Genomic DNA, 13,744 nt, shown 5'->3' with positions numbered 1-13,744 from the left:
TCAGAACGGGTGATTCAAGTAACCCTGAAGACTTGGTGAATTGTTATTATAGTTAAAAGACTGATAGTAATGACATGACATGAATTATATGATAGGTGTTAGAGGATATACTTCGAAGCTACATCATTGATTTTAAAGGAAGTTGGGAGAAGTACCTTCCTTTAGTAGAGTTTGCATACAACAATAGCTACTAAGCCAGTATAAAGATGGCTCCATATGAAGCATTATATGGGAGGAGATGCAGGACTTCCTTGTGTTGGACAAAGTTAGGTGAGGATAAGATAGTGGGCCCAGACTTAGTCAGACAGACTAAGGAAAAGGTGAAACTCATCAGAAACAACTTGAAAGCTGGCTCAGATAGACAGAAGTCATATGTTGATCTAAAGAGGAAAGAAATAGAGTGTGAGGTAGGAGATAAGATATTCCTCAAAGTGTCATCCTAGAAGAAAGTGCTAAGATTTAGAAAGAAAGGTAAGTTAAGCCCTAGGTTTATTGGTCCATACGAGGTCATTGAACGTGTGGGTCTAATAGCCTACAGGCTAGCTTTACCACATGAGCTAAACAAGATCCGCAATGTATTCCATTTGTCGATGCTCAGGAGATACAGATCAGATCCTTCACATGTCATCTCAGCAGAGGAGATAGTTGTACAACCTGATTTGACATATGAAGAAGAACCAATCAGAATCTTGGCACAGGAAATAAAAAAAACTCAGAAACAAGAGGATCCCACTAGTGAAAGTCTTATGGAGACAACATAAAACAGAAGAGGTAATATGGGAGAGCGAGGAGACAATAAGGCAGCAGTTCCCTCAGCTCTTCACATCAGGTAAATTTTGCGGACGAAATTTTTATTTAGAGGGGAAGAATTATAATGCCTTCACTTTAGGTAGTCCGTACATTCTACTATTTCATTAACTAACGTCTGTTTGGACAGCCAGAATGTTTGGAACTATACTTAAACTAGAGTGAGGAGACATAAATTAACTGAATAAAGACCAAGTAAAATTAATGAAAAATAAAAGAAATGAAGTGGGTAACCCTAATGGGAAATGACTGTGAAGATAGTTGCCAACACCAGACTCATGGGGAACCCTGTGAATAATTATTTGGGATGTAATTGAAGGGATTTATGAGGATTAATGACAATAAAAATACCAAGAAAAATACAAGAAAATTAAGTCAATCGGTATAGACAATGATAACTCAATGAACACAACGAAGGGCATTTGATCATTTCACCCTCAGTGTTGAATCTTGACCTAAATGTCAATCAAAAAGAGAGAGAATAAAACCTTAAAAATAAATTAAGGTCATGAATTGTATAATGGAAAAAGGAAAAGAAAGAAAAGAAAAATGAAATTAAATTATGACATAAGTTACCTCATGATAACCTAAGCATGACTTGAGCATGATGACAAAATAACATCATTAAAAATTTAATATAATTACATTAGGATAAATATAACTACAAGAGACAAATTTCATTAATTAAAAAAGTTCATCTTCTTCCTCTCCACTATCCTGGCCGAGCCACCATGGCTTCCACCCTCCACCATTTTTCAAGCTTTCAAGCTTGAATTTCCCTCCATTCTCACCCTAAAACCCAAACTTGTCTTCACTAAAAATTGCTCCTACACATTGGGAAAGCTATTGGCAGCCACGAATTGAAGAGAAACTTGAAGTTTAACAAGTCAAAATTAGTCACAAGTGAGGTTAGTTTAAGAATCCCTTACCTCTCTTCTTTAATTATGATAAGCATGTAAAAAGGAGTAGGAATTGTATGAAATTAAAAGAATACGATGAATATATAGAAACCCTAAATTTCGACAGCCATGGGAAAGATGGGAGTTTGATGAATTAATGAACATAATTGTGTTTACTAGTGTTAATTAACAAGTAGATATGAGTAGCATGTTGATTTACATTTGTTATGCATGAGTTAAGAATTTGAAGTTAGGGTTTTGACCAAAAATTTAGGGTTTTGTGAATTGATGCCTAATTGACTTTGTTGACACCATTTATTGACTGTTTCAAGTGCAATGAATGTGATTAAAGTTAGGTAGTTGGGTGGAATTAAGATTAGGAGTGTTGAATTTTTTAGCAGGGAATTCTGGACCTTGAGACCAATATGGTTATATGGCCATAAGTAGAGCCACATTGCTCCAATTGGTGTAAGGCTAATTGGAGATGAAACTTAGGACATAAAGCTACTTTTTTCATGCAGAGACCCTACCCAGAAAATGAACCTAAAATGACCTAAAATTAGCTTGAATTCGGGTAACTATATGTTAGACCTGGAAAAATGACCATATGAACAGTAAATGTTCAAATGGCCATAACTCACTCTAGGAAGGTCAGAATGACCTGATTCTTGAACCATTGGAAAGGTAGACATTGGAGCACATTTTTCATGAAGAACATAGAGCCTAATTCTGCCTCTAACCCAACCAATTTGCTAGAAAATTTTAGGTCAACAATTCTGACTAGAACTAAAACTGCCCTAAAATTTTAGACTTTGACCTACCCGACTAGTTTTGGCAAAAATGCCATAACTTGGTCCACAAAACTGCAAATGCAGTGAAACCAAAGCCAAAATATCTATAAGACTTACAACTACAATTTTGATGTTTGACCAAAATCCAGAATGTAACACCCCTCACCCGTCTACAGTATAGCCGAGCAAGGCGTGCTACGCGGAGTGCCGGAGCACCTAGTATGTGATTATCTCATTTCCTGAACTCAATTTGATTTAAGAAGTCTTTATATGATATTTATAACATACTGGTTCTATTTTTATACTTTAATAAAATTAGTGTTTAAAAAAAATGATAATAAAAATCTGGCAAGGTGCCGTCTGTATTTCGGACAAACTGTCCTTCTAAACCTGTTAAAAATAGTTCAATATGATAATCTCAACCATCCAACTAATTTTTCAGTCTCACAATTTCATAATTTCAAAATACAGTCCATCATATTTTACATTCATCAAAACACTCTCCATAGGAGTTTAATATGTACAATTTATTACAAACCTTAAAGTTTTATGATATGTATTACATAACAAAATATCAAAATACAATAGATAGTCATTACACAAAACCCTAAGGCCTACCATGTATGCAGTGTAGTGCAAATGACTCTGGACTCCTGTGTAGATCTGATGTCTCACCCGGTCGTAGGTCTGCTAGGCTCCTCAGCTGTGTCTCTAATACCTACACTTTACAAAAGCAACGCGCTAAGTAATTTTTCTTAGTGGTGCCAAATATAAAGAAATATACACTAAAATAAAGTAAATGAATTGTTTATGAATTTATGACATCGATATTCTTTACAGTTGTTGATTCTACTTTTATTTGCTAACCTTTTATTTTTGCTCATTTTGGTGGTGCTGTATGTCAGAAGATTAGATTTAGCTATTTAAATTTAATAGTGCTTAAATTAACTGCCCGTGTAGCCTATACACTGACCAGACTGGATAAACGGATATACTGGCATTGGGTAGCTAGTACCTTGGGTTGTCACACCATCGATCACAAAGTGTCTCCCGATGTGCAAACAATGTGGCTAAAAAGCCATATAGTCAATCTGGCGATAAGCCCAGTATAATAACACAATATGTATAGCCGTAGGCTATTAAAGTCACAATGTGGCATAATAAGCTGTAAAAACATAGTATGGCATGTAGCCATTTACAGAACAGCTGTCAGAATCCTATTAGCATGCCAAACTATCCAAACTAGTCAACTAGGCAAACTAGGGTACATTACAATTTAATTGTTTAATTCTTCATTTTTTTGAGTTTTCTAGTTATCATGTAATTCACAAGTTACTGTAAATATTGACCTTTCTAAGTACTATAGATAAGTTGATTCTAGCATCAACATGTCACAATTTGTAATTCAATATGCTGGCAATATAGTGCAATTTACCCTTTTCACAAGTTGGCATTCATTGCCAAATTACCTCAAGTATCATTTTATGTAATTGCCAAATTTTCAGTTTTAGTGTGCTAGATTGGTCTAGCTTATTGTCCTATTTCTCTTGGTTTTTAGCTTCTGGTTGATGTGGCCCAACCTCAAGTGCATGGGTCATACAAGTAATATAGAAAAGATATCGTTCCCACAAGGAGTTGTGTTAATGATTGAATTTTTGATATAAAGAGTTGACTAAATTGAATTATTTTTTATATTAAAGCAATAAATTGATGGGTATTGGAGTATGAAATCTATATGTGCAAAATTAATAATATATTCAACTATGTAATGATTTAACTAAGTTTGCATCAAATTAAAATAAGCAAATTCAAATATGGCAAGATTTAAAATGGCAAGTAATTAAATTCAATTAGAAATTAACAATGATAAAAAGGCGATTCTGGAGTTCGAGAGTTCATATTCAAGCTATTTTGGGATTTTTAAATTGGTTATCCAATCTTGTGGAACTTATGAGTTTTAAGGAGATTAATTCTTAAATCCTTTGAATACCCTTTCAAGTGGGACAAAGAGTGCCTTAATCAATCTAATCCTACTTTTGTGGAGTTAGAGTTAATTAAGACCCATTAAGTTCCTTAATTAATCTGTAAAATCTCTTAATCCTTAGTCTATTTCTAGATCTAAGTTAATTAAGTCCAATTTCTTGATTATCTATCACAAGATTTTCTCCTTTCGGTGCCTCAACCATGGATTAAGAACAAAACTTAATGGGATCCTACACTAAGCATGTCATTAAGCGCACAAGAAATGAATAAAACTCATTAAGACCGTAAAATATGGATTACCCAATCAAAATCCACAAAATATCTCAAATATTACATCCCAACTCTAGAATCTAATGAAAACTACTCACTATCCATAATATTTACAAGATATTCTGAGTTAATATGGAAATAAAACTTTAATCTAAGCTAAGAACTAAGAAACCCAACACTAGAAAGGTAGGAAAAATGGAAGAAAAGAAAGAAATCTCCAAATCTGGTTGGAAATGGTGTGGGAGACGATTTTTTACTCTTCAGCTGCTGCCCCCTTCTTTTCCTTTTCTTCCCCTCTTTTCCTCCCCCTTTCTAAAATGGGATAAGGGTCTATTTATAACTTTTTCTGACATGGAGCCCTAAAATGGTGTGTTTGAGGTGTGATTTTCTGAGGAAATCTTCTGCCAGCTCATCAATGAAGTCTTTGTGGGACTGCATAAGTGGACTGCATAAGTTATGCAGTCCCTTATGTAGTTCTTGGCTGGTTTCTGGCTCTCTTATGCGAAACTGCATAACCAAGCGCATAAGTTATGCATAATTCTGTGAGGTTGCATAAGGAAGGCACAAATCTGCATAAGTTATGCGGCAACTTATGCAGATTTCGGTAGGTAGTGGGGACAATTTCTTCTCCATATGCAGAACTGCATAGCTTATGCGGCAAGTTATGCGCAATTTGGCCAATGCATACTTCAACTTTGAAACTTGTTTTTGACATCTTTGGCTGTAGATATCATTCCTCAAAAGTAAAATTTCTTTTTAGTCCTTCAAAAACACCATTTTCCCTACAAAACAAAGTAAAAATTACAAATTAATCCAAAATTGACAATTATGAAAAACTAACTAAATAACTAATGAAATTAGCTAAAAGTGACTAATAATCAAGTAAAAAGGCTATGAATTTAAATCTAAATGACTATGCAAAATGTATGCATCAAATACCCCCAAACTCAAGCTTTTGCTTGTCCTCAAGCAAACTTTAAAATGTAATACAAAAATTTTTTTAGGGTGCCTTATCCAAAAAGCTATGAAAATCACCTATTAAAGTAACTTAACACACCTTTAGCCATACCAACAATCCATATACCCATCCTTTAAAATGCAAAGAATCTAATGCTCATCCAAGCTTTCACTGCTTAGCCATCAAGTCAATTATCAATCAAAATTCCCAAACCAACCAATCAAAAGAGAGAGTCATGCTCAAAAGGAATTCTAGAACAATCAATAGTCAAAGTGTCTCTATATAGAATGATGGAATTAGATGAATGAATGGATAATTTTCCAATCCCATAGGCAAATTCTCTACTCCTTTCTCCACTAATGTAGCAAGTACTATCAAGAGATCAAAGGTCTTTTTAGGGATGTAATGGGGCCATGGGGTTCAAGATGAGGCTAAGAAGAAAAATGGGTAAAAAGGATTCTAATCATGAGAATATTTTCAATCTTGACAGCATAAGGTACACTTCTTATTTTATTATTTTTTTCTTTTTCTCTTTTTTTTATATATATATATGGAGGAGAGAAATACGCAATGAGAATTGTCAAGTGCTAGCATAATTTACAAAACACATAAAAATGGAGGGACATTTTTTATACTTTAAACTTGTATCTTGCATTTTCTTTTGATGTCCCTAAAAATGCCACCCCCAAACTCATTCCTTTTAATACTTTGGGTGGATTTCTTTCAATTTGAATGACAATAATGAAAAGTACATATACTAGCACTTTTACAAGATGACAAGCATTTCTTCTCCCTTTTATTGTAATTTTTTTTCTCTTTTCTCTCTTTTTTTTGTACCTAATATTATAAATAATTATTCTCATGAAAAGGGTCGGAGTGTTTGGTTCATTGGCTAGGTAGCAATAAGGTTTTCAAGAAAATTAGGAACAAAAAGGCTCAAAGGGGTTTGCAAGGGTCAATTTTAATTAGGAAAAGGGCCAAAGGTTTAAAATGAGAAGGTTTAAATCAAAGAATGCCTAATCATCTCTCTTTTCAAGTACAAGCTGGTATTTCGCCTTGAAAGGTTTAGAAAATTTGTTCTAGGATTGGTGAGACATCATTTGACTACCTTATATCCAATAACTCCCTCTAAACACTCCAATCTCTAAAGGACTAGTTGGGTGGCTTTTTGGCTAAGAAGATATAGGCAAGGGATAACACTTCAAAACTTTGCACCTCTTAAGAAACTTTCAATCCACAAACCCAACTAAAGGTAAGTCAAATCACTCTCATAGGCAACTTTTCAATACTCAAGGGATTTGGCAAAAGATTTTAATGCATGATGCATGATTCCTAAAAATGAGCAATGCATTAACTAAATGGAGGGAATCTATTTGTCTATTTGTGTGCAATGTGTACAATTTCTAAGTGATGTATAATGTGTGTATAAATGTGTTATGTAAATGTATGAATGGATGTATATGTAAAATATTTACAGTATATGTAAATGGAATGGGGTGAGATGTTCCTATACTCAAAATGTGAAAAATGTAGCAAAAATCAAAATGCACACCCCCAAACTCAAAATTAGAGCAAAAGAAAATTCATATAGAGGAGGTGAGAATTCAAGAGATAAAGAGAAGAATGCAATAAGATAGAGGATCGCAAGTCGCGGATTTGCTATTTATCTTGGCGGAATCTAGTCTCTGGGCATCCAAGAAAAGTGTTTCGCGTTCATCAAAGCGAGAATGTGCCATTGCAAACACAACTTCGAGGTACTTTGGATTCAAACTTGCTACAAGAATTGGGGTACAAACTAAAATCCTTTGGAGTGATAACTTGGGTGCTACAAACCTTACGGTAAATCCAGTTTATCACAGCAGAATGAAACATGTGCAGATAGATGTACATTTTGTTCGTGATAAAGTTCAGTCTAATGATATTCAGGTTCGATACATCTCTACAAAGGATCAAATCGCTGATGTTTTAACAAAGCCGTTGACTAAACCTTCAACAATTACGAACCAAGTTGACTATCTTCCCATATCGATAGTTCAACTTGAGAGGGTGTATTAGATAGAGGTGTATTTTTGTAGAGATAAACGTTAAGTGTTGTTACAATAGCTGTATCATAACAAACCTTATCTTGTAAGGGTTATTTATACCCAAGATCACAGTTTAATGATATACCTTTTCTGAGATTGCCTTTAAAAGGCAATGAGAATCAATGAAAAACTAATGGAATAGCCATCCAATAGAACTTCAAGAAAAGCAGAATTCAAGGCAAACTAAAATTGTTTGAACATATCCAAAAAGAAAAACTCCTAGAAGTTTGAACAAAATAAAATAAAAACTAATCTAATTCTATGGTTTTGCCCTTGTCCAAAGATGCTGCTAAAGGACTGGTTGGAGCTGGCTGCTGCCGAAGGGGTGGTTTTGGAGGAGGTGATGGAGGTGGAGGTGACATTCCCAGAAAAGCCATGAGCTGCTTCATCATCTCTTTTAATTCTTTTTGCTTATCTCTGGTTTCCATGACAAAATCAAAGAGTTGATCATGACGATCCTTGAGGGTGTCAAACCAGATTCAAGCTTTCTACCTACAAAATATATATCATCACTAAGCCTTTCAAGATAGGTGAATAAGGCTTTAGTGTTAAAGGGAGGAGGTGCTATGGATGAAGAGGGTCCAGCCGCAGAAGGTGTAGGCTATGCAGAATCTGCTGGGATGTCCTGTGCAGACTGAGTGGGTGGTGTAGGTTCAGTAGAATGCTGTTGGATTGGTGCGACAGATTGTGCCTCTGGTTGTGCAGTGGGTCCTGTGTCTGCTGCTGGTTATGCAGTGTCAGAAGGTGGCAAACTGAATCCAGTTTTGGATAGGTGTGTAGCATCAAAATATAGAGTGTCTGAAAGTGCTGGTAGAGGATGCTCTTCCGGATTAAAACCAAAATTCTTGGCTATAATAGTTATGAGCCCACCCATTACTATGTCACCTATGGAATTGGTGGCAATATGTAACACATGCTCACAAAAGAAGTAACCAGGAGAAACTTTAACTTTGTGAAAAGCACACCATAGCATGAGCAATTTAGATTTTCCAATAGCACCAGAACTAGTTCCTCTGCCCAAGATGGTGCTAGCAATAAGCCTATGGATAAATCTAAGTGTAGGGTCTAGTATTTGAGAGGTCTTAGATCTGCCAGTAGAAAAACTCTGAGGTTGGTTTATGATAATCCTACAAAACTGAGCAGCATTCCAAACACCTTTATTTGCTACCTCTACCCCTGTATATGGTACCCTAAATAGTCCATCAATTGCAAACCCAAAAATGCTATGAAATTGGTCTAATGATAGCTCTCTATTTTGCCCCAAACCTCTAAATTTCATAGTTCGCTTTTAATCTATCTCATGCAATTTCAAAGTAGCAGATAATGAGGAAATAAATTCCAAAACTAGAGATGGATAAACTAGTTATTGTTTATGTTCAAATTCCATCCCAAACCATCAAGGTAGGCAACAACATTATCAAATAAACCAACTGATTGGAGGGCATTCGCAGAAATGTACCTTGTGGGTTTCACCTTCCTGTCCTTAAGTCTCTTAAAGGTTGCCTTGTGAGCTGCATCAGGAAGGGGCCAAGGTAGTTTAGATACCTGTGTTGCTGCTGAAGGTTGCTTTTTGCTGAAAGAGGGTGATTTGGCTTGTGGGGTAGAGGTAGAAATGCCAACCCCATGTCGTGTGGCGGCTGAAGTTTTGGGGTTTTTGGGTGGAGGCTCTGATAATGGAGTGGTAGGTGGGTCTTTTCATTTTGTGAGAGGTGGTGCAGACGCCATGGGTCGGGTAGATTTTGATCGGATTTTCCTCTTATAGGTGGCTGTGGGAGGTGGTGGAGGGGTTTGTTGTGGAGGCGAATCGGGTTTGGGAGGCCGCATTGCCAAGGGCGAGACTTGAAGAGGGGAGGTTTGAGGGGAATGAGGAGGCGATTCCATGGTGTCGTCGACGATGGAAATGGAGGAGGTGATGGAGAAAGTAAAAGAGGCAGAGGGGTGCTAGGGTAAAGGGCGGCAAAAAGAGGAGTGGAGAGGAAGAGGAAGAGTAATGCCGGGATAAATGGACTTAGGGGGAAAGGCGTGAACAGGAACGACGGGAAGTGGAAAGTAGGAAAGTGGGTGCCAAAAGATTTTTTTTTTATTTGCACAGAACTTGTGTAAAACTGCATAAGGGGAGAATGAGTGTGCATAAGTTATGCACTCTCTTATGCAGGTCTCGACTGAAAGAGAAGTGCAGTGAATGTGGTCATGCAAATGTGCATAAGCTATGCACTCCCTTATGCAAGTCTCGGCAAATTTTGGAATTTCAGAAGATGTGGTTATGCGAAAGTGCATAACTTGTGCACTCCCTTATGCAAGTCTCGGCAGATTTTGGATTTCCAGAAAGTGTGGTTATGCGGAAGTGCATAACTTATGCAGTCCCTTATGCAAGTCTCAGCAAATTTTGGAATTCCAGAAAAGTTGGTCATGCGGAAGTGCATAACTTATGCACTCCCTTATACAGATTTCGGCAGAAAGTGGAAAGCAGAAAAGTTGGTCATGCGGAAGTGCATAACTTATGCACTCCCTTATGCAAGTTTCGGCAGATTTTGGAAATGCAGAATTTGAAGTCATGCAAGAGTGCATAAGTTATGCACACACTTATGCAGATTGCAGTAGAGATGAAAGATGGCAAAAATTTTGGTTATGCAGGATTGAGATTACAATTGAAAATGATTTGCAAGTGTGAAAAATACCCTAGAATGAAGAAATATAATTCTATGAAGCATAAATCATGAAAAATTATCACCAAAAACACATCAATATATACAAAATCCATCAAAATTGCATCATACAAGCTTGTAGAAGTGAATTCTGCATAAGAGGCATTTGTGAATTATGCCATTTCAACTCAAACTCTGCAAATCAACATTTAGCACATTAAAACTCAATAAAATCTGCATAAAGTTATATCTATCCACAAAAGAAAATGGACTCTCCAACTTATGCCAAGAAAATGCAGCATGTCCACATTGAATCACACAATCTAAATAAGATCAAAACTATAAAAATGACCCACTTACCATCATATTAACATGATAAGCACAATACTTAAAAGTTACACACCCAACCTCACAAAGAAACATATGCCATGTGCTGCAAACCCCTCTTTGCTGAAAGTTTCATTTCTCTGCATAAACCAAGAAGCAAACCTGCACAGGTTATGCAGTGAAAATAAATCAATCTTGGGAGAGTTGAAGGATAAAATTTCAGATTAAGAGTCACTCCCTAGCCGTTCACAAACCTTCCTTCATTGAAATACATCTACAAGGGACAAGATACAACAATGTCAAAAATTGAATTTGGGGAGATTTAAGATAAAAACAAAAACAATGTAAATAAAAGTAAATCAACAAAAGCAAAATAAAAGAACTTGGGATGCCTCCCAAGAGGGCTAATTTATAGTCCTTAGCTAGACTCTTGTCATGTTTCATGGTGGCTAGAATTGGAATTTATTGCCTCTGTTTGAATAGGTGCTTCAATGAATCTATACTTCATTTTCTTGCCATCACATGAGAAGATCCTTGTTGCTTTGTCTAAAAATCCAACCATTTCTTTCTTGACAACCTTTGGTGCATCTTTTTCTTTGAGAGATGGTTGCTTGACCTCACTTTTCTCCACTTGCTCAAGTTGAAAGATTGATGCCACATGACAAGGTGGATTACCCTTTAAATCTTGTGCAAATGCAACCTCTTGTGGATTTTCATCATTGATACTCCCTTCATGGATAAAACAACTTTCAATAGAAGCCTTCGGATAGCTCTTTCTAAAGTGCTCTTTTACTAACTCATCAACTATATCAATTCTCAAACAAGAGTCTACATCTTCATGTTGCTTCTTCTTATCATTGCCAATGTTAAAGACTAAATGATCCTCTCCGACTCTGAGAGTAAGCTTTTCACCTTTCATGTCAATCAAAGCACCAGCTGTAGCTAGGAAAGGCCTCCCCAAAATGATTGGGATATTAGAATCCTCTTCCATGTCCAAGATGACAAAGTCAACAAGTATATAGAACTTCCCAACCTTCAGAGGTACATTTTCCAAAATCCCTTCAGGATACTTAATTGATCTGTTAGCTAACTGAAGAGAAATGTGGGTTGGCTTAAGATCTCCCATATTGAGCTTCTCATAAATGGAGAGGGGCATAAAGCTAACACTAGCTCCTAAATCACATAAAGCTTTTGTAGAACATGATTCCCCAATGTGGCATGGAATTGAAAAACTCCCTGAATCCTTGAGCTTTGGAGGAAGTTTCCTTTGGAGGATAGCACTGCATTCTTCTGTCAAAGCTACAATTTCATGGTCTTCAAGTTTCCTCTTATTTGAGAGAATTTCTTTTAAGAATTTTACATAAGAGGGCATTTGTGAAAGAGCATCAATAAAAGGTACATTTTTGTATAGCTTCTTCAAAACCTCTAAGAACTTTCCAAATTGCTTATCAAGCTTGGCTTTTTGAAATCTTTGTGGAAAGGGAAGTTGTGGCTTGTAAGGCTTTGGAGGTTTATACTTCTCTTCCTTCTCTTCAATTTTCTCTTAACATTTTTCTGCACTTTCTTTCTTACTTTCTTGTTTTTCACTCTCACAAGTTTCTTTCTCATTTTCTCTCTTCTCGCTATTTTCACTTTTCTCATTTTTTTTACTCTTTTAATTATTTACAACTTTCCCACTTCTTAAAGTAATAGCTTGACACTGCTCTCTTGGGTTCTCTGGTTGACTTGGAAGTTTTCCAAAAGACGTGGTACCTGAGGAAGATGCTTATTGTGCAATCTAATTTTCTAACATTCTGTTATGTGTTTGCATCTATTCTAGCCTTGCTTTCATCTCTCTCATCTCCTCATAATGCTTAGTTTGGTTAGCAAGAATCTGTTGTAATAAAGCTTCTATGGTGGAACTTTGTTCTTCCTGTTTTGGTGGAGGATTCATATTTTTCTGCTGAAAATTAGGCAATGGTTGCCTATTTTGCTGATATGGAATTCCTTGTTGCTGTTGTGGCTGAAAATTCTGATTTGGAACTTGACTTTGCTGATTTCCCCCATGAAAAGTTGGGATGTTTCCTCCAAGTTGGATTATAAGTTTGAGAGTAAGGATTCCCCATTTGTTTGTTTCCATAATTACCAACATATGCAGCTTGCTCTCCATAGTCTACTCCACAGCTGGTTGTTCCTTCTGCATAAGCAACTTGTTGTGAACTTCCAGATGATGATGATGAACTAACCAACATACTTAAATCTTCCATCTTCCTAGCTAAAACATTTGTAAGTGCATCAAACTTTGCATTAATCATGTTGAATGGATCAAGATCATACATTCCAGCAGCTTGCCTCTTTTGAGTTGGAGCTTGTCACACCCTACCCCTCTGTAAGGCATAACATGATCCCGTAGTATACCTAATGAATTACCAACTTTGTCTACTGATAACCCATTAAATACACTACAAGGAATTTTCAAAACTTTTCTTACTTCTTTTACAGTGGTGAGCACTATTTACAGGTGTTAAAACCTTTTTGAACTGAAGTGATAGAATTGACACATTTGACTTATTTGGAATTTCTGTAAAAATTTTGGCAGAGTGCCATCTGTATTTTGGATAAAACAGTTCTTCAGAAAACCTGTAAAAAGCACTTCAATATTTTTCCAAATATCAACTCCAACAAAATTTAACACAATATTTTTCTCAACTCAATCCACAACAATTTTTTTAGTATTTTCAAAGGATGAGATAAAAGAAATATAATACAAATTTTACAAATCAAAATAACTCATAATTCACTTTACAACTTCAATGTACAATTTTAATTTACAACTGCTCAAATAATTTACATACATATTATTACATGCATACATCAAAACCTATGTACATGGGTATACCTATGATATACCTGGAGCTAATCTGAATATGTCTTCAAAGAAACTTAATCACTGCTCTATGCTCTTCTTACCTGCGACAGCATACAAAGCTATCGCTGAGTG

Source organism: Hevea brasiliensis, chromosome 10, assembly GCF_030052815.1.
Source record: "Hevea brasiliensis isolate MT/VB/25A 57/8 chromosome 10, ASM3005281v1, whole genome shotgun sequence".
Classification (NCBI taxonomy): Eukaryota; Viridiplantae; Streptophyta; class Magnoliopsida; order Malpighiales; family Euphorbiaceae; genus Hevea; species Hevea brasiliensis.
This window is presented reverse-complemented; position numbering follows the sequence as displayed.